This window comes from Eulemur rufifrons, chromosome 17 (genome assembly GCF_041146395.1).
Source record: "Eulemur rufifrons isolate Redbay chromosome 17, OSU_ERuf_1, whole genome shotgun sequence".
NCBI classification, from domain to species: domain Eukaryota; kingdom Metazoa; phylum Chordata; class Mammalia; order Primates; family Lemuridae; genus Eulemur; species Eulemur rufifrons.
This window is the reverse complement of record NC_090999.1, coordinates 35,690,989-35,715,476: the sequence shown is the minus strand read 5'-3', so window position 1 is coordinate 35,715,476 and position 24,488 is coordinate 35,690,989. Positions and strand designations below refer to the sequence as shown.

The following is a 24,488-nucleotide window of genomic DNA, read 5'->3' as shown; positions in this document are numbered from 1 at the left end:
TACCACCATCCTTGGTGACAAGTTGGCTAAGTGGGGAGAGAGAGAAGCTGAGGATTGTTGCGGGCTCTGTTGGTGGGAAGGTTGGTATTGTGCTATTAGTTCAGAAAGGAGGAAATGTGTGGGAGTTAACTCAGTGTTAGACAAGACAGGACATTTAGGGGAAATGTTCAATAGCTGGAAATAGGGCATTTAGAGCCCAGGACAGAGGTCGAAGTTGTAAATAAGGATTTGGCAGTCCTTAGCACACAGGTGATATCTGAAGCTACAGGTATGGCCACAATACCCAAGGACAGAGCCTGGAATGGGAGGAGGCTTCAACAGCTGACAAAGGGAGTCCATGAAGACGCCTGAAAAGGAGTAGCCAGAGAGTTACGTGGCAATCCAGGGCAGAGAGTGTGATGAAGGCTATTGGAGCAGGGCAACGACTTCACAGAGGGAGAAAGTCAAACTGCCAGTTGCTAAGTATGTGAAGGGCTGCAGAGTGTCCATGGGATTTTAACAGGTTGCTGGTGACCTTAGTGAGAGCCATTTCAGCGGAGTGTTGGTGGCTGAGGGCACAGTGTGCACTGCGGAGGAGTGAATGGAAGGTGAAGTGGAGACAGAGTCAAGTTAGTGCGTCAGAAGTTTGGATGTGGAGGAAAAAAACCAAACAGCCTCAACTTGAGGATGATACAGAACTTAGGAATGGCTATTATGGCTTTTTGCTTGTGTTTCTTTTAAATATGAGAGAGCCTCCAGCACTCATATGTGCTGAGGGGAAAAAGATGCATGAGAAGGGAAGGTCAAAGATGTAGAAAGTAGAAGGAATCTCACTGGAGCAAGGTTCCTGGTGCAGATGAGGCTCCCTGGAAAGTAGGAGGTCTCACAGGCAGGAGGTTTATTAGGAAGTGCTCTTGGAATTGATGCCCATGTAAGAAGGGAAGGACGGAGGCTGGGGTAGAGGGAGAAGTTAGGCTATGGCACCCCCACAGTGAAGGCCTCAGCCTAGTTCATGGGGAGCTCAGAAGCTGGGGCAGCCCTCAGGCTTGTCCAGAGTTAGAGCAGGGGGCCAGGCCTTGGTACGCCCATACCAACCAATTGTTGGATATGAGCTTCCCTGGGGAGGGAGTGCGACCGTGGGTCTCTGAGGATGGCCGGCTGCCAAGGGCCTCTGCCACAGCAGCACTGCCAGTGGCTGAAGCAGCAAAGCCTGAGGTCCTGAAGGGGAATCCAGGCTGCATGTCTGCATCAGCCAAGTTTCAATCAGTGATGCAGAGGCAGTAGGAGACATATATGAAGAGATTTATTGCACGAAACTGGCTCATATGATTATGGGGGGCAGGCAAGGCAAGTCTGAAATCCACAGGGCAGGCTGTCAGAAAAGACAGGCTGGCACTCTTGGGCACAGGCCAAAGCTGCTGTCCACAGTCAGAATTTCTTCTTCCTCAGGGAAACTTCAGTCCTGCTCTTAAGGCCTTTCAATTGATTGAATTAGGCCCAGCAGATTACCTAGAGTAATCTCCCTTACTTAAAGTCAACTTTAGTGCCTGCCTGCCCTCAGTCTCCATGGCTTCCTCTTTAGTGTGTCCTCCTCAGGAGCAGGGAAAACATTTAGTTGCCCTTATACTTGCTGTTCCCAATCTTCCCAGCTTCCCTGCCTCCACTTACCCAGGCTCCACGGACTGCCCTTGCCCCACTCCCTACACATCTTCTCTCCCACTCCCCATCACCCACCCTTGGCTACCAGCAGGGCTCATGCCCCACCCCCTCCCCTGGAACTGCAGTCTCTGTGACCCCGGCCCATTGCCTCTGCCCTCAGCCCACCCTCAGAGTGAGTGGGGGTGAGGCAGGAGACACTGACCTGCAGGTTGGCCTCCACCCACAGCCCCAGATGACCAACTGCCATGAGAATTCAATCTACGTGAGCCTTGTGAGGAGCAGAGCAATAGTCATTGTTCCCTCTGGAGCAAATGTACTAAGGGCCTATCAAATTTCTGTTTCAGATTTAATTTAAGAGGTTTAAAATTTGTCAAATACGATCTGCCACAGGCTGGGATTTGGAGTATAAATAAGGTCACTATATAACAAAGTTTGTGTTGTTTTATCACAGATTGTGAGATCCACCCATTTTGCTACTTAAAGATCAAAAAGTAGGCCTCTGGTATTGCACAATTAAGAGGAAAATGTCCCCCTAACCCTCAAAATAATTAAAGTTGCAAGCAAGTCAGATTGTGAATGACTTGGTTACTCTGGGCAGTTTTCCAAGATCAAAGGTAAAACTGCTGAGATGCCAAACTCTAAATGTCATCATCTTTATAAGCAACTTCCCATGCAGATGATTGTTCCGCATGTAGGAGCAAGTTTGCATCATACATGCTATTACTGGCATGAAATTACTTTTGGCAGTTTTGTGAAATGAGTCCCCTTCTTCCTCTCCATAACCCATCTCTTGACTCTTCCTGCATCTAAGAGAAACCCACCCCAGGCCCCAACATATACGGAAAAGGAATCATGTACAATTAGGTCTAATGGATTAAGGATCAGGATTTGGGAAGAATAAAACCTAATCTTGGTAATCTCTGTCTTGTCCTTGGTTTTAAAATACCATCTCTTTAGAGAGCCAAATTCCTCAGTGGTGGAGGAGTTTAATTTTTCTCCCTACCTTGGATTTTCCTGGAGTCACATATTAACGGGACTTCAAAGTTCCTCTTTTAACAGCTGAATTGTAACACGTATAATGTGAAAAGAACCAGTAGGATGGAACAAGTCAAGAATATGGAGCTTAGATGGACAGAGAAAAAACATAAAATTAACATGGGTTTGAGCACTTCACTTTTTTGAACACATGTTATTGTCTACAAGTATTTTTTTACTTGGAGTAATCATGTTTTTTTTCCACTTAAAGTCCAAGCTCAGCTACCTTGTTTCTCCATCATCCCCACACCCCTCTTTCCCCATTTCTCTGGAGATCCAGTTCATCCAGGGTAGATAAGATATAAGACAAACATGAGACTTGAGAAGGTGACTGCTCCCTGTTTAATCTGCCAATTTGGCAGTGCTTGAAGTTAGTGTGTACGACCTTATCAAGGGCACAACATAGCTGGCAGCTTCTCCACGGCAGCCTACCTCTGGAGGAGTGGCGTGTGGGGACAGAGCCTCCAAAGCACAAGCCCTGGAGGGTGGAGGTGGTGGCAAAGGGATCAATCTAATTCGAGTACAGACCACTGAGTAAAACACGCCCCGAAAGAGGATGATCTCCTGGAACCTTAGATGCTGCTGGAGCCAGGAACAAGTGGGCCAGAAAGCCTGGCCCTGCCCTGAACAGCTTCGATAATGACTTAATTATACCCCTGCCTACACGGCTCTGCCTCGGCATCCAGGCTGCTTTAAGGGCCAAGCATGGAGGCGCTTCAGCCTGAAGCTGCTTAAACAGTGTCTCAGTCTGCGTGTGTTGCTATAAAGGAATACTGGAGGCTGGGAAATTTATAAAGAAAAGAGGTTTATCTGGCTCATGGTTCCGCAGGCTGTACAAGAAGCATGGCATCAGCATCTGCTTCTGGTGTGGGCTTCAGTCTTCTTCCAGTCATGGCAGAAGGGGAAGGAGAGCTGGAGTGTGCAGAGACCACACGGTGAGAGAAAAAGCAAGAGAGAGAGGGAAGTTGCTAGGTGCTTTTTAACAACCAGCTCTTGGGAGAACTCTGGAAGGTACTGATAAAGTGAGAACTCACTCACCCCCAAGGGAGGGCATTAACCTATTCATGAGGGATCTGCCCTCATGACCCAAACACCTCCCATTAGGCCCAATCTCCAACATGAGGGATCAAATTCCAGTCTGAGGTTTGGAGGGGTCAAATATCCAAACCATAGCTAATAGTCTTACTCCATGTTCTTTCACATGCAGGAGGAACAACAAAGAAGAAAGAAAGAATAGAACAGAAAAGAAAAAGAAAGAAAGACCCATCTACAGAAACAGAAGCATATCAGAACCAACATAGCCAAATGAAAGCTGGGAAATGCAGTTTTCCTGGGATACTGAATTTTTCAAAAACATTTCAGAACTTTTTCTTCAGGGATTTTTTCTACAGATGGTTTACATGGCCACCTAAAAACATTAATCACACCTTAGTTTTAGCCCCAAACAGTATCATACAGTTGAGTTACTGACCTTGACAATAGATAACTTTTGAAAAATTCTGATACCATAGTTTTCAAAAGAAGATCTTCCAGTTCTGAGGAAATTCTAAGCACCAGTATCAAGTTCTGAAGGAAATTCCCAAAGAACAATTTTCAATATTTTGAGTCCTGGTGGCAGCTTCCCAGCAGAGAGACATCGTGGCATCCTGGGAGCTCAGGGCCAGAAGGACCTGGGTTTAAATCTTGGCTGCCCATTTGCTAGTCTTTGTGTTACTTAACCATCAGTCTCAGAATAATGGTACTAAGCTTGATGTTAAGGTAAAGATTTAACAAAGTCATGTATATAGAACACTCAGCACGTAAAACATGCACAATCCATTTTCCTCTTTTTATTGATGCCTTGAATACAACTGTACTCATTTAGATGTATGAAAATAATAGTAAAATGATATTAACTAATGTTATTAAATAACGACTGTGTGCTAGGTCCTGCTCTAAGTACTTCATGAGTATTAATTTAGTTAGTCCTCACACCTATATGGTAGGTACTGTTATTGTCCTGTTTTATAGATGTGGAAACTGAGGCACTGAGAGGTTAAGGAATGTGTCTAAGGTCATACAGCAAGCAAACTGCAGAGTCAAGATTTCCAAACCTGAGAATCTAGCTCCAGAGTCTCCACTCTTGGCCCAGCATTATATGTTTTGCACTTGTAGAGCATTAATCATTACTTCACTATCACACTTTATGTATTTCTCAGGGGTGTATGGGTGAGACCGTGTGCATGCACACACGTGATATGAAAAGGACAGAATCCGAGCAGGTGGGATGGATGCCTAGTTGGACAAGAGCGCCTCTTGCTGCCTGTGCTCTGACTGCACACACCAGCTGAATACAGAAGAGCTTTTCCTGAAGAAGCATCATGGATGCAAACAAAGCCAAGAGCCAGAGCAGACCATCAACTGTCCATCACCAGCAGTTTGAGCTGCAGTCACTCCTAAGTATCACTTAAGACTAAAGAACATAAATAGTTTTTGATCTAACCTAGTTGTAGATAGTCATCCTTTATAGTTTGATATAATTTCATATTAGTCATCTCACATAATCCCATTTTACGGATGATGATCTGGAGGAAGAAGACTTGCCAAAGGTTACCCAGCTAATAATTGGAAAAAGCTATTGAGTCAGTTTCATTTCTACCATATTGCACAATCTCTTCCCTTCTTGGAGGAGTGAGGCTGTTGCCAAATTTCCTGCACCCTATTTTTGTTTTCATTTTCACCCTCTTTCTGGAAGGCACACTGACTCCTAGAAAGGTGGAGAATGTGAAGCAGAGAGCTGCATGGCATCAAAGAGAAAGGTGGAGGAGCAGCAGGCCCTGGGGCCAGGTGGCTGTAATGGGTGGAGGCTCTGGCTGCTAGCCTTACATGTCCCATAAACAGCCAAGTGACCCATTTTTTTCCAGCTCTGCCCACACAACTTTCACTGTTAATCCTGAGTGGTCATTGGCTGGCTACAGGAGCAGAGCTCCAAATGCCCTGTGCAGCAATGACCATGACACAGCATAGGAAAGGCACTCAACTCTTGGCTCTGCATAGGGTTTTACCCCAGTGCAGCTTAGCACTGCCCTTTCCCAGGGAAGGAGGTAACCACACAATGCAGAAGAGTGCTGGTGCATTTCCCAGGACTCTGGGCACATTCTCTTCCTCTCTGACTCCAGGTCAATAACCTACACTCATTCCCAAGTTCATGCCATTGTTTCAGATTCTTCAGCCTTAACATCTGCCTATCTTCCCAGGGGAGGGAAAGAGAGCTGGTATTTCTGATTAACAAAAAAAAAAAAAAATGTTTTTTAAAATTACAGATGGCTCAGTCCTGAGCACCATGCATCCTGTTGGGCAACCAAGGAGCTTGTCTTTGTGCAAATAAACTTGGAAAATGAAGCTGGGAGTATGCATGGAAATATTCTAGGTGGAAACAGGGCTTGTTTACATAAATTTTGCCCTAGAAAAACATCTGTTGGAAAAGAAATGGCTTGGAGCTATAAAGTATAAATATACTTTTCTCTAACTCTGTTGGTTATGTTCAACATAATTTTAGTATCTTTTATCTAAGCAATCCAACTTATTATATTATTATATGTTATCTTATTTTTAAATCATCTCAACTGTTTGTCTTGTCTACTTAGCTAGACTGTAAACTCCTTTGGGGGCATTAGAAGAGTCTTTTCTTCTCTTGTATTTCTCAATAATCCATCACATAACCATAGTAGATAGTTGTCATTTTTTTTGACCACCCACCATCTGAAGTTTCTTCCTCTCTTTTGGGAATCCCCTATCTCATGAGACAGAGCCTATCTCTTCTTATAAAAGCTGAAAATTCCAGATACTGGATTTCCCAGTCTTCCTTGCAGTTAGACATGGACATATGATCAAGGTTCTACCAGTCAGATGGTGTTTGACTCCACTAGCAATATGAAGAAAGGAACCTGCAAAATCCACTCTGGTGATAAATGTTGGACACAATGGCAGCTACATCCAGTTCCCAGAGGCAGCAGGGTCAGTGGTTCTAGCATAAGCATCCAAGGACCAGTGCTGATGGTGCAAGATGGTACAAGCTGTATAGTGTCTGGGAGCTGTGTGGCTGCTATGATATCTTCACTAGATAAATCCTGTAGTAGAATTTACAGCATTGCTCCTGGTTGCAGAGTCTTCAAGCCTTTTTCTCTGGATGCCCTAGAAATTCCTTCAGTTACTCAATGTCCTTTCAATAAATTCCCCTTCTTCCTAAATTAGCTGGAGCCTATTTCTGTTGCTTGCAACAAAGCATCCTGAGAGATGCAATGTTAAAGCAAACATGCAATAAATATTTGTTAAATGACTAATTAAGAACTTCTGACATTTCCCCCAGTCCTTATGGAATTTAAGACCCCCCAGCTAAAGAATATGTACACAAATAGGGAGGCAGAAATGGACACAGACTATTTAGGGAACAAAGAATAGGAGAGTTTTGTTAGAGCAGAAAATTCATTTAGAAGAATAATGGGAAATGAGGCTTCAAAACTAGATTGGAAAGATACGGTGGAGGACGTTAAAAAGTCAGACTAAGGAGCTTGGTGTTAGCCTCCAGGATTGGGGATATGTGTACAAAATTAGAGAGTCTGTGTCTCTCCAGAGTGCCTTTAGCACAATATTCCCCCAAAATGATGTCTAGAATCTGCACATAGAAAATATTAACAAGGAATAAGGGATCTTTAGTGCTATATGTTTGGGAAATAGTCAGTTGAAATTCAAAAGATTACTTTCCTAAGGAACAAGGTGAATTTCCAAGAGGGAACATTCCGGCAGCATTTCTCAAACTTGGTAGACCGTGGGATTTGTATTCTTCCAGCTTGTGGGCACAAGAGGCCAAAGAAACCATCCTGGGAAAGGCTGTTTTTTCCTTGGTGACTGCTAGTTAAGGGAATGAGAGTGACAAATGAGCAAGGGAGGGTGCAGGGAAAGGTTCAGAGCTTGGAGAGGCCTTACAGGAGTAGATGTGCTGAGACACAGGCAGCTGGGAGAAGGGGAAACCAAGAGAAAGAAGTTTGAGGGAGAGAAGACAAGCTACCACAGACCTTCTTAATTTTACAGAGAATCACCCTTGTTTCCAACTCCTTGCTTAATTTTAACAATTAAGGATTGTTAAACACCCTGAGGGTGTTAAATACCCCCAGTACATGAAACATGTGGGTGCCAGACCAGGACCCTGGTTTGGGCCACTAGGCAGCTTCCAGGTAAGAGAAAGCCAAGGGAAAAAGTCAAATTAAACACAACCTGTGCCACCCAGCACACCCCTTACACTCTGGTAACTCCCCAAAGCTACCTGAAGGTTCCGTTGTGAAATGCTTCCACCAACTGTCTGCTGTTGTCGAGGTTCCCGGGGCCTAGGCTTATTCGAACAAGGTGAGAATGATGGTTATAAAGACCATGATAGTTAGGAAAGCTTTTTGTTATAAGAAACAGAACACCTGACTAACTGAAGCTTATACCATAAGGACATTTCTTATTTGCAAAACAAGAAATCCAGGAGGCTGAGGTGGGAAGATTGCTTGAGGCCAGGAGTTTAAGGTTGCAGTGAGCTATGATGGTGCCACTGATGGTGATAGAGTGGGACAAACAAACAAACAAACAAAAAAACACAGAAAAGGCCGGGCGCGGTGGCTCACGCCTGTAATCCTAGCACTCTGGGAGGCCGAGGTGGGCCAATCGTTTGAGCTCAGGAGTTCGAGACAAGCCTGAGCAAGAGCGAGACCCCATCTCTACTAAAAATAGAAAGAAATTATATGGACAGCTAAAAATATATATAGAAAAAATTAGCCGGGCATGGTGGCGCATGCCTGTAGTCCCAGCTACTCGGGAGGCTGAGACAGGAGGATCGCTTGAGCTCAGGAGTTTGAGGTTGCTGTGAGCTAGGCTGACGCCACAGCACTCACTCTATCCTGGGCAACAGAGTGAGACTCTGTCTCAAAAAAAAAAAAAAAAAAAAAAAACACAGAAAAGAAGTCAAGAGGTAGGAGGTCCCAGGACTGGCCTAAACTCTTTCTAACATTTACCTCTGCCATTCATAGCCTGTTGGTATTTGGTCTGCATGGGTATCTCCCTCATGACTGCAATATGGCTGCTGAAACTCCAGGCACAAGGGCCAAATTCAAGGCACAAAGAAAGGGAGAGATGAATAATTTCAGCAGCTCTCCTTTTTTTTTTTTTAGGTCTGTTTCTTATCTGGAAAATAAAATCCTTTCCAAAGGTCCCTCAGTAGATGTCTCCTCATGTTTCATTGGCCTTTTAGTACACAAACCCTCCTGGCACCAGGGCATTTAGAAACACTTTTTTAAAAAGTCTATTATACAAGGCAAGCAAGGGAGCAGGGGAGTAGAAATGGCTGTGTGATCAGACAAATAACAGCATTCACCACAAAAGCTATATAGAAACGATAACCACACAAAAAAAAAATGCCTATGATAACCCACTAAGTGAATAAAAAGCAGTATCAAACAATTGTATATATACTATGTTTACAACCAAGCAACAGAACAGATGGATGAAGGAAAAAGACTAGAAGAAATTAGTTGAAAATAGCACATAAAATTTTATCCATCTAAAAATGTTGGTGTTAAAGAGGCCCTGCCCAGGGGAATTCACTCTGATTGCCATTATCAATTCAATTGCTTATGTGTATGAACTTTTAGCAAATCAGCCCAAATGAAGAACAAGCAGGCCGAAGGACACTGTAAGACCGGACCACTGCTGCTCCTTGTGGGCAGCTTCCTGGCCCCATGCTGGGCCCCGCTCTTGTGGCTTTTATGTAACTGTTCCCATGCACCATATGACCTCAAGGTGAACACCCGGTCACAGTGACCATCTCAGGGGTGTGCAGTGGTCAGCTTTAATAAAGGAAGAAGCTTGGCAAGGCTTGAAGCATTATTTTTTTTTATTAGTCTAATAATGCAAAACTTGGGAACATGAATAGATTGGGACAGAGAACTAGAGAAGAGGTGCCAGGCTTTGTTCGGTTAGCAAAATATGTGAGGAAGAAAAAAAAATAAAATAAAAATGCTATTACTCATGGTGGTAATTTGTTTTTTTTTTTTTTTTTTTTTTGAGACAGAGTCTCACTTTGTTGCCCAGGCTAGAGTGAGTGCCGTGGCGTCAGCCTAGCTCACAGCAACCTCAAACTCTTGGGCTCAAGGGATCCTCCTGTCTCAGCCTCCCGAGTAGTTGGGACTACAGGCATGCACCACCATGCCCGGCTAATTTTTTCTATATATATATTTTAGCTGTCCATATAATTTCTTTCTATTTTTTAGTAGAGATGGGGTCTCGCTCTTGCTCAGGCTGGTCTCGAACTCCTGAGCTCAAACGATCCGCCCACCTCGGCCTCCCAGAGTGCTAGGATTACAGGAGTGAGCCACCGCGCCCGGCCGGTAATTTGTTAATATACTATTTTAACTTCTTGGGGATTTGTTTTGGATGGCTAAAGTTATCCTTAAGGAAACTGAATAATAGCCTGGACAATTCAGGGCCCAATGGTGCCCTGGGAGAGTGACAGGGAGTCTCAAAAGGGAAGTGACCCCTGGCCCAGTGCCATGTGCTGGCCCTGAAATCTCGCTTGGAGTGGGGCCTGCTACTCAGCACGCTTCCAGATGTGGTTGACCTGCTCGGGTGCGTGGGACCTAGACACTCAGTGATGGATTAGAGGACATCTAATTTCAGTAAGACTTCATTTTTTTTTAAGTTTTTAAAATAACCTTTATTTTTTTTAAAGTTCATATATGCAATATAGGAAACTGAAAAACACAAGAAGCAAAGAACGAAGTCATCCACAATGCCAAGCAGTTTGCAGTTTACAGTTTGACGTGTGGTTTTAGATCCTGACGTATACACAACAACCAATTTTATGGGATTGAGAGCGTACAGGAGGTTATCATGCTTTTTCACACATCATGCATATTTACCAGCCTAGAATCTCAAAGCTATGTGAGTATTTCGATAACCAGGAATACACTACATCAACTCAATCTGTTACGAAAAAATGTAATCCTGTCTTTCTTGGGACAAAAATTTCATAACAGACAAAAATGGCAACAGGCCTCTAGAGAAAAGTACTGTCAGAGTTCTGATTAAAATACTGCATTCCATTAATGCTCAATTTAAAATCAAACATAAAGCAACAGAGAACACTAAATGTAATGTTTCTAAGAGAATTCATTGTCAGATATACCATTAAAATAGTACCAAGAAGGCATGTTTCTACTGAATTACTTAATATATTCTTATAGTATGGCCAAAAAGGATGCACATCAGACATCAATGGCTGTTATCAAAATGTAAATATGAACACATCTGCATACTTCTTTCATACTTCCTTCTGCCCCTCTGCTGCCAACCTCATGAACAAGTCCTAATATACAACTGCTCAGAGGTGGCTCAACAATTCCATGTCCAAGATGCATCTTTGCTATCTATTATAACAAAAAGATACTCACAAAATGGCTAATTCACTAGTTCTACTTTTTATTATACATTGTCACCTCAAGACATCTCCAAAGCTTAGATGCTGCAAAATAATGAAACTTGTCCACAATAAACAGATACTTTACTAAGAAAGCACATATATACCGATGGTTATAATATAAAGCCATCTTCTACATACGAAGATACTAGCAAAGAGCCCTTCCTTTCACCCTTCCTCTTCTTCCTCTTCTCCACTCCAGTGACTAAGTACAGGATTAAGACTAGCTCCAAGAGGTGGATTAACAAAGGTCACTCCCAGAAGACAGTCCTTCCTAAAAACTAAAAAAAGGGCATATATAAAGCGTTTATTTAGCTACGTCTATTTTTAACATACTTTGAGCATTAGGATTTGTTTACCCTTTAATATACAGCAGTATTAACTAAAATGCACATATAGAACAATGGTTAACTAATCTTTTTTTTTTTTTGAGACAGAGTCTCACTCTGTTGCCCGCGCTAGAGTGAGTGCCGTGGCGTCAGTCTAGCTCACAGCAACCTCAAACTCCTGGGCTTAAGCGATCCTACTGCCTCAGCCTCCCGAGTAGCTGGGACTACAGGCATGTGCCACCATGCCCGGCTAATTTTTTGTATATATATATTTTAGTTGTCCATATAATTTCTTTCTATTTTTAGTAGAGACGGGGTCTCACTCTTGCTCAGGCTGGTCTCGAACTCCTGACCTCGAGCGATCCACCCGCCTCGGCCTCCCAGAGTGCTAGGATTACAGGCGTGAGCCACCGCGCCCGGCCTAGTTAACTAATCTAACTCACTGGCACAGAACCTTCTCTGCAAACTTCCTCCTCCCCTCCCCCTACCCAGCAGCATACTCTCCCTGACATCAAGTTTAACAATTCCATTCCTCAAATGCAACCACTCCTAGACATAACAAAAGCACTTAACGGGTGTTACTCTAGCCGTCTACTTTTAACATATGTTTTGCACTTTTAAACATCTAGAAAGACTAGATGTTTCAAATAGGACTTAAGTTTTTTTCCACTATACACAGTAGCATTGAATGCACGCTCATAACACTCATAATAAAAGCTATAATTTCAAAATGTCCTCTAAATAGGAACATTCTGGCCTAGAACTCTTCCCCTTCCTACCCTCTACCACAACTGGACAGGTTTAAGTATCTGTAATGCTTAGAGGGGATTTTAACAATTTCACTTACTTATAAATTTTTAAGAACAGTCTTTTCTATGAATTTTAACTCAAAGTGTACTCAATGTATTAGTTTACTAAACTCTACTTTTGTCATGCACTGGCAACCTCATTATCTCAGTAAAACTTTAGACAAGGATTTCTAGCATGTTATTGTGGCCTAAGGGAGCAACATCCCAACACATGAGAGAAAATTCTCCAAGTTAGGAGATCAGAGTCATGTTCTGATTTTGCCAATTGTGTGACCCAACTTGGCTGAATCTGTTTCCTTAACCAACCACGTATAGGATGTTAATGCACACCTCACAGGCTGGTCTTAAATGTGAGGTATGATTGTTGACAAGAGTGAGAAGGGGATGATTATGGCCTCAGTTAACTTATCTGTAAAATGGGTATAAAAATGTTACCTACCTTAGAAGGTTGCTATGAAGAATAAATGAATTAAGACACATAAAGTGCTTAGAATAGGGAAAGGCACATGGAAGTACATGGAAATGTTAGCTGCTATTCTTCTTTCATTATTATCATCATGTATTAACTTGTAACTATTTTTTTCTTAATCAGGAAGTTTTTCTAATAATCTTTCTTACAATTCCCTCCAAATTCCTTTAAAATCCAGAACCCAACATTCAAAACAACATTTTAAAAATTTAATTGTTAAGGTTTACATATTGGTCAAGTAGCAGGTTGCTAGTACCTTCTAAACCCATTTGTTAAATCTTTCCCAGAGCATACATTTGGAAAAATATTACTAGAAAGTGTGAACTTTTTTCCCCTAGTGGGACTATACATCTATTTTTTCACAAACACTCAAACCTAGATATTAGGTGTCTAGTAATAGTCTGGTATATTTAAACCCAGAGGACAGATCTTGATCCTTCCTGTGTAATCAACGGCAATTGCTGGTCATAACTACACCCACCATAGACTTGCCAGAACTACCTCTGTACGTGAATCACTGAAAGAACACTCCACCGCCCTTTAGCCTCTGTAACTGCTATGTTTCTCACCAGCCTTCGTACATGACTGAGTTTTCTTTCATCCTCATTTTTTTGTGACTTAGTCGAGATCAACAATCACTATCCCCATTTCTGGTATCAGAAAATAAGTGACAGAGAGGTTGAGGTCAGAGGGACTTGCCCAGGGTCACACGTATTGGTTCAGGAGTGGAGTTTGGACTAAAGCTGACCTTAGCAGTTGGTCCTCTGGGGTACACTAGTCAATCAGAAGGGACTACTCTGTGAGTTCTGCTCTCTAAGTTTTACGATGTCAATCTACAGTCTAGGTTGGAGCCAGCCCAAGGAGAGGGCCAAGCTCTGTCTTAAAACAAGTCACAGGAACTGTAAAGTGACACAGGCCATTCAAATTTGGCTCAGAGTGTAACACCACAGACTTTCACAAGAGTAGAAGAAGTTTTCAGATAAAAATTCAGGAAGGAATGACACATAACGTATTAAAAGACTCCTCAGTATTTGACATATGCGAGTTTCATCTCTAATGATTTGGCACCCGCAGCTAATTTTCTTTCCCATCAGTAAATGGTAACCTCATAGGGTTGGCATTTTTCTTTGCTGCTGCTAGGAAGGGCCAAGGTCACATTCCAGAAAAGGATGCTTGCCTTGCAAAACATACCATTCTTGAGGCAAGATAAAGAGAGAGTTAATATTTGATGACATTGTCCACTTCATCAACAACGAACAAACTTACCTATCTTTTACTGTTGCTACAACTTTGTCCCCTTTCCCAGAAAAGTGCTGATACAAAAAAAAAAAAAAAATAAGCCTGCTCAGACTAATGAAAAAACAATGGTTTTATAGCATTTAATCTAGTTTTTTCATGACTACTGTTCTTATTCTGGGGCTGTGTGAGTTCTATATGCCATCTATTGAATGTCTATTTTTAAAATGCAGTGTGATTTATTCAAATCTTGGACATTCCTTCTGCTTGACAATGTTGGGGGGTAAGAGAGATGGCAAAAAAGAATTAGGAAGGATGTCACTTGTGGTTCCCTCTAGTTTTGCTGGCTTAAGTTTCGCTTAAGTCAAGAATCCTTGACTTTTAGAGCCAGATGGGAAGTTGAGGTGATGTAATCCAATCCACCCCATCCTTTATCCAATTCAAGAATTAGTTGCACAACAACCCCAACAGATAGTTCTACAACTCTGCTTGGATGTCCGCAATGATAGGGAGCTGAATATTGCAAGTGGCTATCCATAGTTGGAACAACTTCACCATAGAAAAAAAGTTATTTTCCTATGTTGACCCAATTTGACTCTACGCAATATGCTCCCATTAACACTAGTTCTGCCCCTAGAGTCATGTAGGATAAATCCTACTCTAGGAGGGGGAACAGTATAGCAAAGTGACAATGATCACAGCTCTGGAGCCAGATGGCCTGAGTTCAAATCCAAGTTCCTCTACCTCTTCACTGGGTACCTGTGCCTCAGTGTCCTCACCTGAAAAATGTGAATTCTATTAGTGCTTACTTCTAGGGTGGTCATGAGAAAGAAATGGGTTTATGTATGCATAGAATTTAGAAAAACATCTGGTACTCAGTAAGCACACAATTAATGTTAGCTTGGGCAATATTATCTTTATTATTTCATCTTATGTACCCTTTCTTTTAAAAAATAATGCTGTTTGGAGCACCGTACTGAGTATATTCTGAAGATCTGTTCAGTAAGTGCCATGATTGATAAGAAAGGTCTGCCATTGGTAAAAGAAGGGGAAATGATTCATATATGCCAAATATTAATATTTGTCATCTGTGATCCAATTCTGCTTTCTCATGGTAGTCCTTAAAATATCTAATGGAATCAAAAGCTTTCCTATCTCATCCTCTTCTCCTTCAGACTAAAGCACCTGGTAGAAATATTAATGTCTATACATGCTGGTAGATGCCCAAGGATGGGCCCCTGATGCATCTTGAAATCAGAGCCAGGGGAGAACATTTTATCTTTTTATTTATTACCTTTTATTAAATACCTCCGAATAATAAAGAATGTCATAATTATATGAAATCTCTCCAAAAACACTGATGTTCCATTCTTTACAACTTGATGAAATTAATTTCATTCCCCTCCCTACACACACACACACACACACACACGCACACACACACATACACACACTCCTCGGCATTGGTTCTGCTGTTGGCAGGCATGTGTTGTTACAGAGAGAACCTTAGATGGGAAGTTAGGCAGTATTACGAACTGAGTTGTGTCTCCTCTAAATTCATATGCTGAAGCCCTAACGCCCTTCCCCACAATATGATTGTATTTAGAGACAGTGTCTTTAAGGAGGTAATTAAGGTCACATGAGGTCATAAGGGTGGAGCTCTACTGCAACAGAACTGGAGTCCTCATGGAAGAGGAGGCCCCTGGAGTGCATGCACACAGAGGGGAAGCCACGTGAGGACCCAGTGATAGGTAGGCACCACCACAAACCAATCCTGCTGACACCTTGATTGTGGACTTCCAACCTCCAGAGCCATGTGAAAATTAAGTTCTATTACTTAATCCACCCAGTCTGTAGTATTTCGTTATGGCAGCCCTAGCAGACTAACAGAAGCATGAGTTCTAGACCCAATTTTGCCAGCAACAAAGTATGTGACCTTGACCATTCCAAATTGCAATGCTGCAAAGTGTTTTTTTCCCTTGAGAATTATTATCATATGCTTCATCTGAGTTCCTGCATGGAAGTGGGTGGTGTGGTGTGCTTGAGATGGTGAATAAACACAAGTTTTGTAGAAGATGATCTTGTAGGCCTCAACCGTGCCTCCTGTGGAGCTCCTCTGGCCCAGAAACAGTTATTACAAGTTCAGGGGGAAATACGTCCTTGATCCTTGAATTCCCAGCTTCAGCCCTTTCCATATTAAGTCAAGCCCATCTCACTTTCTTCCATGGAATTAAGAGATCTTGCCACCACCGTAAAAACCCTGCCCAGACTCCTTACTTCCCCCATACAAATATCCAAGAGAATCTCGTTTTTACAAGTGAGGTGGTGGGAGGTGGAATGAAAGAGAAGCAAAGACAGACACCTCTTTCCTAAAGATCCTGGATCTTGCCTTGTTTAAAGTTTTCCCAGAGAGAACCCTGGGATCATGAGAAATCCTTAGTTAGAAAGAGCCTTGGAAATGTTCTTGTCCCAAAACTCAGTCAGTTTAACATCCCTAACATTTACTCAGGCCCTATCGATAATAGTCATAATTCTTACGTATTTATACCCATTGAGGGTTCAGGAAGGATTTAGGGTGATTGGAATCACAGTAACAATAGCTCCCAACTAGCAATGTGATATTTAATTCTTTTCTACAACATCTTGGCCCTGTGGTTTTATAGTCCAAACACAAAGACCCCCAGCATTAGATGTCCTTCCATCTGTGGACCTCTCTTACTAAAGTCAAAATCTCAGAGTTTGGAGAAAATTTCCAAAATCATATCGTCCATCAGTCCTGCTTTGAATGTGAATAAACTAAAGTCTAGAGCAATGCAGTGGCTGTCTCCGGTGTCACTGCTAGTGAATGGCAGAGTTTGTACCCAGACTTACATCCCCCTACCCCCACCTGAATGCTCTGTATGAGTCTCTGCTCTGTGGGGTACTAGTCCCTGATCATCCCTGGGTCACATCCACACAGTCTCATCTGGTGTCTCAGGTCATGTCTTTGTAGCCATATTTAGACAGCATCAACCAGCCGATTTACTCAGAGCCACCCTAATTTGACTCTCACCAAGACAAGGGGTAGAGAGTGGGTTTAGTTCATAGCCTCAGGTTCTGTTATTAACACAGAAGGTATTTTTATTCCCTCTTTCTGATTTTGTTCCCAGACCCAGGATACTAGAAAGAGTCCTCATCTGGTAGTCTTTGCAATTAATAGGACTCAGCCACTCACAAAAGGCTGGCTCATGTTAGTGCTGGGGATGGGTAGGTATCAGAAAAAGGAAAGAAGACACCCTCCTTCAATCTACTGGCCAAGTCCTAAGAGATTCGTAGCCCAGGATTTAGATCTTCTATTTTAATAAACTCTCCACCTGCGTGTTCTCATAAGCCACTCAAGTACCTCCAATTTTAGGATCACTCAGAGACTGATTGTTTGACTTAACTAATTTATAAAAATATTTTTCCAAAGGAACAAGAGTGATTTTCTTCCAAAATAAAAACAGACCTTATTTAGAAGTCAACCAGAGTCTCTAGGACAGGATTAAAGTTAAACGATGCCTTTGACTTTGGGATCTGGATGCTTCCTTGACTCTCTGACACTCTCCCACACCCCCAACACTCCACTGAACACTCCCATTGGTTCTTCCTGCTAATAGTGTCTTTAAAAGATTCAACCACAGTATTGTTATCAGCTCTGTGGTTTCAGTTCTCATTTGTGTTTATATTTAGATTGGAAGAAAATAATCTCTTTCCATTGCCCAGGAAAAAAAGAGACTATTTTTAAGTGAGTTAATGGATTACCTACATCTGGAATTCCCCTGCAAGTGATGTCTTGTTGGTATGAAGGAAGGCATGCTAAAGCTTATGAAGTGTACAAGTTCCTACCTAGTGGAGTGACTATGACTTTGATAGTCAGATCCTAGTCTTATGACCATTTATTCTCCATAGGTAGTGGGCCAGGCTGTAAAGGTGGGGCAGGAGCAGGGGCTTGGGTGCAGGAATGTATGTGGGAACAAGCCCCACTGTGGTGTCCAAGTAAGAACACAGGTCCCTGCTACTCAGGAAGAGTGTTGTTAAACACAGTTCTGAAGGACAGATGCCAAAGGATGTCTATCCTAAATAAGAATCAAAGTCTGATATCAGATTTAGAAAAAAATCCATGAATTAGAAAGAATCATGGGTTCTAATGGATATCTAACCCAAACATATTATTTTCATATCTTCCCTTTTTAGCTTTGAGGAATTGATTTTTTTCCCTCTTTATGCCATTTTCACTGAACAAAGTTCTTCCAACAGTTGGAATTAGAACAGTTGGGATTTTTCTCCAGCAAAATTCTTCACATTCTCAGCCATTCTTGTGAAAGGAAGAGGGCATCTCTTTGTCTTACCTTATGAATGGGAAAATCCTTGTAATGATTCAGAGTAGAATAAATCTGAATACGTGGTAGGGAAGAAGCATCAGTAAGGTGCTTTCGGTGCCAGCCTTCAGCAAACAGGCAAACAATGCAATATGTCCTTCTCTTCTTATCCTCCTTCCTCCTCCATGCTCTTAATTTACTTAAAGGTTGTCCAAGACTCTGCACTAAGAACCTCATTATCCCTCTTCTTCCTACCTTTAGGGCCCCATAGTGTGATCAGAGGGGCTCTGTAGAAGACGCAATGTCCCAGCCTCCAAAAATCTGCACCCCTCTCAATATTGGTGATACTGAAAATCACTTCTTTGGGGAGGGTTCCTTTCAATTCAGTTGAGTTACCTTTTGTCAAAATGTAAATCCTTAGAGGCCTGGGGCATTAACCCATTAGCAGTAAAAAAACAAAAATAAAACAAAAAACCAAAAAACCAACCAAAAACCCGGAGGGAGGGTGAGTTGGAGAAAAACTAGTACAGACTTTTAAAAAATTTGTACATATTGTATCTTGCCTCAGACTTTTGCCTCAGGCTTTAGGTACTGATTGCTGGTTTCTTGACCTGAGTCACTTTCAGGCATTTTGGCTCCATCCATCTCTAAATGCAGCCTGACTTTCAGAGTCAATGAAACTTAAAATTTAGGACCAAGACCAAAGAGGGCCCTTAGCAATGTGTTCACGTGATGTGTGTTCTTGTCAACGTTGCAAATGTAAGATATTTATACTTTAATTGCCTAAGACTGCTGTCTGTTTCCACTGCAATTTCCCCTCCTTTATATGTGACCTCCTGTAAGGGGTTGATGGGGGGTGGGAGTGAGGATAGGGAATTCTGAGTGCATATTCACTTATAATTGAATTAACATCTAAACAAATATTTACTTTGATGCCTAAGTACATATTTGCAATTTTAAATTCTTTTTCTTATTGGGGTCCCCAGATTCTTGAGGCTCCAAAAGACCTAAAGGCAGGTGTCCCTGGATTCTAAGCTTTCTGCCATCAACTAATTCTCAATCTCATTTCTTCTTTTCCTTCTATCCTGATAGTCAATAACTTCTACACATTATACATACAATGCTTGGTTTTCTTGGTCCATCACAGCTTCACACAAATCCAACATAGAAAACGGACAGCAAATGGGGTAGATGATGAGAAAATCGAGTGAAGAGGAAGAGAAAAGAGAACTGAGAATGTAGATAAATTGACAAGTTTTCTCATACTTCCTAGAATTGAGGAGTGGGTCATCATGATGCCTGCAGGGTCAGAGGAGGAGGTTCCTCAACTTCTGCTTGTTTGAAAGGCTGAAATAAAACATTGCTATGCTGGTTGAGAAGCTGAGTGATATTCCAGCCTGAGATGGAGGTTGGGGGGAAAAAAGGGAGGCAGCAGGATGGGGAGCTGAAATGGATTAAGGAAAACACATGGTCTTCCGGAAAGGAAATGGAGTTATGAAAAGAGATGAAAAAAACAGTTCTTCCAGGATAATGTCTTTTGTTGGGTCCCAACGGAAAGCTCAGTTGAGATGAGGAAGCTGGAAGAATACGATGGAAGCCCAGGTTACCTGACACGACGAAAGAGGGCTGAAGGGAAAGGCGAACAGTAGGGGGCAGGGACCAGGGGTCACGTTTTTCTTGGCATTGAAATATTTTCAAACAAGTTATTTTTCAAAAGTTTCCAAGGAGGATCCTCTACCAGTTTCCAACCTCCATTTGGGATTTGAAACCTACAGGAAACAAAGACCCTTCCCATGACCTCTTTTCTTCCTCTGTAAATTAAATTTGGATGCAGAGAGCTGGTTGAGCAGAGGCTGGAGCCTTTTGCTGTGCCTGGAAGTGTGGCCTCTCCCTGATACAGGCTTAGGGCTGGTTCTGCTCCCAGTTAACTGTTGTTTTGGCAAGTTTGGGGGCATTGTTTTAGGTTTTGGCAAGTTGTTTAAAGATCAGGCTTTCAAGTTCTTCCATCTGTGAAATAAGGAGTTTCAGCTAGAATCATTGATTCTTAACTTTGTGAGGGAGCAAGAAGGGATGGTTAAAGACCCTCTTGCAACACAGTCTGAAAGCTACAGAACTGCTCCTCAGAAATATGCACATATGTCTGCTCAAGTATAATTTTGCAAGCAATTTTAAGTGTTCATGGACCTTGCTGTAATCAGCTTTCCAGGGTAGTTCTCCTGGCAGAGGATTATACTTTTCACCCCCCTGAACTCAGGCACTGGCCAATGGAATGTGAGCGGAAGTGGGACCCTTCTGGGTTGAAGAGCTAAGAGAAGTGCCCTCTTTTCCTTCTGCCTTGAGGCCAGCAGTGCTCTTGACAGCGGCTTTTCCATCAGGTCCAGGAGTGAGGATGATGATGCAGGAGCAAAGTCCCCAGCCAACCCTGGATTTGCATGTGGCATGAATAAGAAAAAAGCCTTTACTGCTTGAAGCCACTGAGATTCTGGGAGTTGTTTGTTACCACAGCATTTTCTAGCTTACCTAGACCATTACAGTCCCTGGCGTTTTTTATGAGCCTTGGGCTATAAATCAAGAGTCTAACTTATTTCTAAACTCTCTATTTCTGAAAGTCTATGAATCTGTGAGGCAAAACTTTTTTTTGTTTGTTTTTCTTTTCTTGCTCTGTCAGAATTAAGTTTTAGTTCATGTCTGTATCATTCAGCAGCTGAACAGTTAAATTCATCATCCGAAGAGGCAAAACTTAAAAATGCAATTTCAGATTCTTGAATTATCTGAATTCCTACCCTGGTTCATAGGGAATGTCCATTTGGTTGAATGGAATGTCTCATTTTGGAGTCAAGTTATCAACTCCACAATTCAAATAAAAAGCTCACCAGGCCCAGCTTTACAAGGCAGTGAAATATCAAGGGGCTCACCAAAGTCTCCCAGAGCTGACAGGTAAGTGCGGAGGGATCACTTCAACCCTAGCTGTGCTGTGAGTCTCCCCAACTTTACTCTTATATGAAGAAGAAGGAAAGAGATAAAAGCATACTTCTGAAAGCTTCAAATGACAAAAGAAGTCAAGAAAGAGGCAGGATGTCTACACTCTGTTTCTATTTATGGAACATAAAGTTTAAACAGAGCTCTCCATTCAGAATCCGCCTGGCTATTAAAATTGCCTTCCAAGTTATTATCTGCTAGGAAACGGACAGCATTTAAATCTTTCCCTGTAGTGGGTTTGTATTTGGAGATGTTTCACATCTGTTTAATACACTGATCAATTTTACCTTGTCAAAACAGAGAATGGTCTGTCAAAAACAGGATGAAGCTCATTAGTGAGATGCAGGAGATAGTACAATAGAGAGAGAATAAACAGACTACCCAGAAATGAGGAAACAAGAGCCTATTCAGGAAGCAAGTGGGAATAGCAGAAAATGATACAGTAGTCATGGCAGACCAAAAGCTAATGGACTGTACTGCTACTTAGTAAATGATACTGAACAGGAAAAAAAAATTTCAGTGCTTGCCATGTGGTGGTACTTCATGGTCTGGTCTGGGGCCTGATAAGTGAGTAGTCAGCAAAGCAGATTAACGGATTTTCTCCATTCTAGGAGGCACATAATTTTTCCAGTTAAACATTTCTGAAGTCAGGATGTGTCTTATCATAACTGACGTGCAGAGCTCATGTGGTAGAATTTTCCCTGCTTTTCACAGAAGTAATTGACTTGATGGGGTAGCTTACGACAATGTGTATGAGAGAGAGAGAATATGAAAGTGGAGTTCAAGTAATAATTTAAAAGTTAATGTATTACATACAGCAGAAAATACAGGCTTAAGATTTTAAATGTTATTACTTATTGACTAGATTATATCTTCATATAATTCAAAATTCAAAAGTTACAAAAGGAATATATCAAAAGTCTCTCTCTTGATCTTGTTGCCCACCTGCCCAGTTCTCCCACCTGAAAGCTTTGTTACCACTTCCTTGTACATTCTTCCAGAGACAGTTTAGTTATACGACAACAAGGATATTTATAATTTTCTCCTTATTTATTCAAATGACAGAACACTACATACACTTTTCTATACCTTGCTTTTCTTCCCATGCAATGATATACCTCGGAGATTATTAAAGTACATCATGAGTTTCCAATTTCTCTTTTATAGTTGTATAATATTCCCTTTTATAGATGTATAATGATTTATTTCACCTGTCTTCTAAAATGGACGAATCTTTTGCTAATACAAACAAACACTATGATAAAGAATGACATTGTATTCATATCATTTTATGGAGGTGTGAGTAGAGTAAATTTTAGAAGTGGAATTACTATGTCAAAGGATATGTGCATTTGTATATTTGATATTTTCTACTTGCCTTCCATAGAAGCTATACCATTTATATTCCTGTTAATATACATGAGTGTCTATTTCTCCACATCCTTTTTGATACAGTGCTATCATTTTTATCTCTGCCACTCTATTAGGTAAAAAATGAAATCCCAATATACTTTTTAAAAAGTTTTAATTGAAATATAATATATTCATAAAAGTGCATTGATCTTAAGTGTGCAGCTCAATAAATCTTCCCAGATTAAACACACAGTGTGACCCAGTTCAAGAAACAGGATGGGACCTATAATGCAGTAGTCCCTTTATAGTTTCTTCCAGTTCATCATGTAGTTTTTACTTTTCTCCTATTATGAGTGAAAGTAACTACCTCTTTAAAACCATCTCTTTATTTAGAAATAATTTTTTTTTTTTTTTTTTTTTTTTGGAGAAGGGGTCTCGCTCTGCTGCCCAGGCTGGAATACAGTGGTGAGATCATAGCTCATTGTAACCTCAAACTTCTGTGCTCAAGTGATCTTTCCTCAGCCTCCCGGTTAGCTGGGACTACACATGTGTGCCACCACACCCAGCTAATTTTTTTTTAAATTTTTTTGTAGAGATGGGATCTCTCTGTGTTGCCCACCTTGGTCTCCCAAATCCTGGGCTCATGTGATCCTCCCCCCTCAGCCTCCCAGGTAGCTGGGACCACCAGCACACATCACCTCACCTGGCTATTTTTAAATAATTTTAAGTTGCCTTAACAGAAGTTAAGCATCTTTACGTGTGTTTAGAAGCCATTTACATTTCTTTTTCTATGAACTGCATGTTCATATCTTTTGCCCATTCTTAGACTTTTTCCCTTGATTTGTAAAAGTTATTTTAGTGATAAGGACATTTCAGTCTGCAATAGGAAACATATAAATATTATGCTGGAATATATTAACCATGGTTGAGTCCTGAGAGTGGATATTCAGCATCTGAAATTCTAGAAAACCAGCAATGCGTAAAGCAGCTCCATAGTGGGTATAATCAACCCAGAGAATCTTCTCCTGCTACAGACCAAAGCCTGAGCAGCCCTTTCTTTCCTGTCTCTTATTTAACTTGCTAGCTTGACCCTCCTCTCCCCCAGGTCACCAGTAGAAAACCCAACCCGGTCAAGGGAAAGACCCTGTTAAACAGGAATATCCAGGAAGACTCTGGAGAAACATTTGGGGAGAGCTGCCTGGGCTGCCTCCTCCAGCTCAGCCCCCCATAAAAAACCACAGTCTTCCTCTTCTGCCTGCAGCCACTGGTTCAGAAAGAGCCTCCTGGGGAGTATACACACAGAAGGGGAGTTTCCCTTAAAAACAAAAGCAAGTAAGAGTTTTTTGTTGTGTGTGTTTTTCCTCTCTCTCCCCCTGACTGGACAGTAACCTCACGCCACATGCCTTCCAGCAAACACTCAGCACCCGATAAATCATGTGACCCCTTCTGTTTACTTAGAGGTGCTGGCTGGCTGGGGCCTCTAATCCAGCCCCTGGTCTGTAACCAATTTCAGAGTGGTTTTTCACTGGAAAGGGGAACTCCTGAGGACCAGATAGGGCAACCTATTCATTTGCCAGGAGGAGCTCCCCTGGGCCATTCCCTGGGATGCTGGGAGAAGCAGTGAAACCTAAGACAGAATGAAGCCACCAAAAAGTGTGTTCAAGAGAACACCAGCTCTGACTAGTTCCAACACAATATGGAGTAACTACAGAAGTCTCCTCTTGCATGTAATTTTAGGTTCATTTTTCCAATCCTTATCTAGTGTTTCAAAGTCTAGAATCAACAATCATTTTTTCTGAGTGCTTTGGC

The 24,488-nt window shown here is 41.8% G+C and overlaps 1 non-coding gene across 1 annotated transcript; it reads right to left on the bottom strand.

Annotated features, from left to right (window-relative positions):
• Positions 1 to 21,006: 21,006 nt before the first annotated feature.
• Positions 21,007 to 21,078, bottom strand: LOC138398543 (small nucleolar RNA SNORD5). Its single transcript, XR_011236019.1, has one exon. It is a non-coding gene; the product is annotated as a small nucleolar RNA SNORD5 (small nucleolar RNA).
• Between the last annotated feature and the right edge of the window lie 3,410 nt (positions 21,079 to 24,488).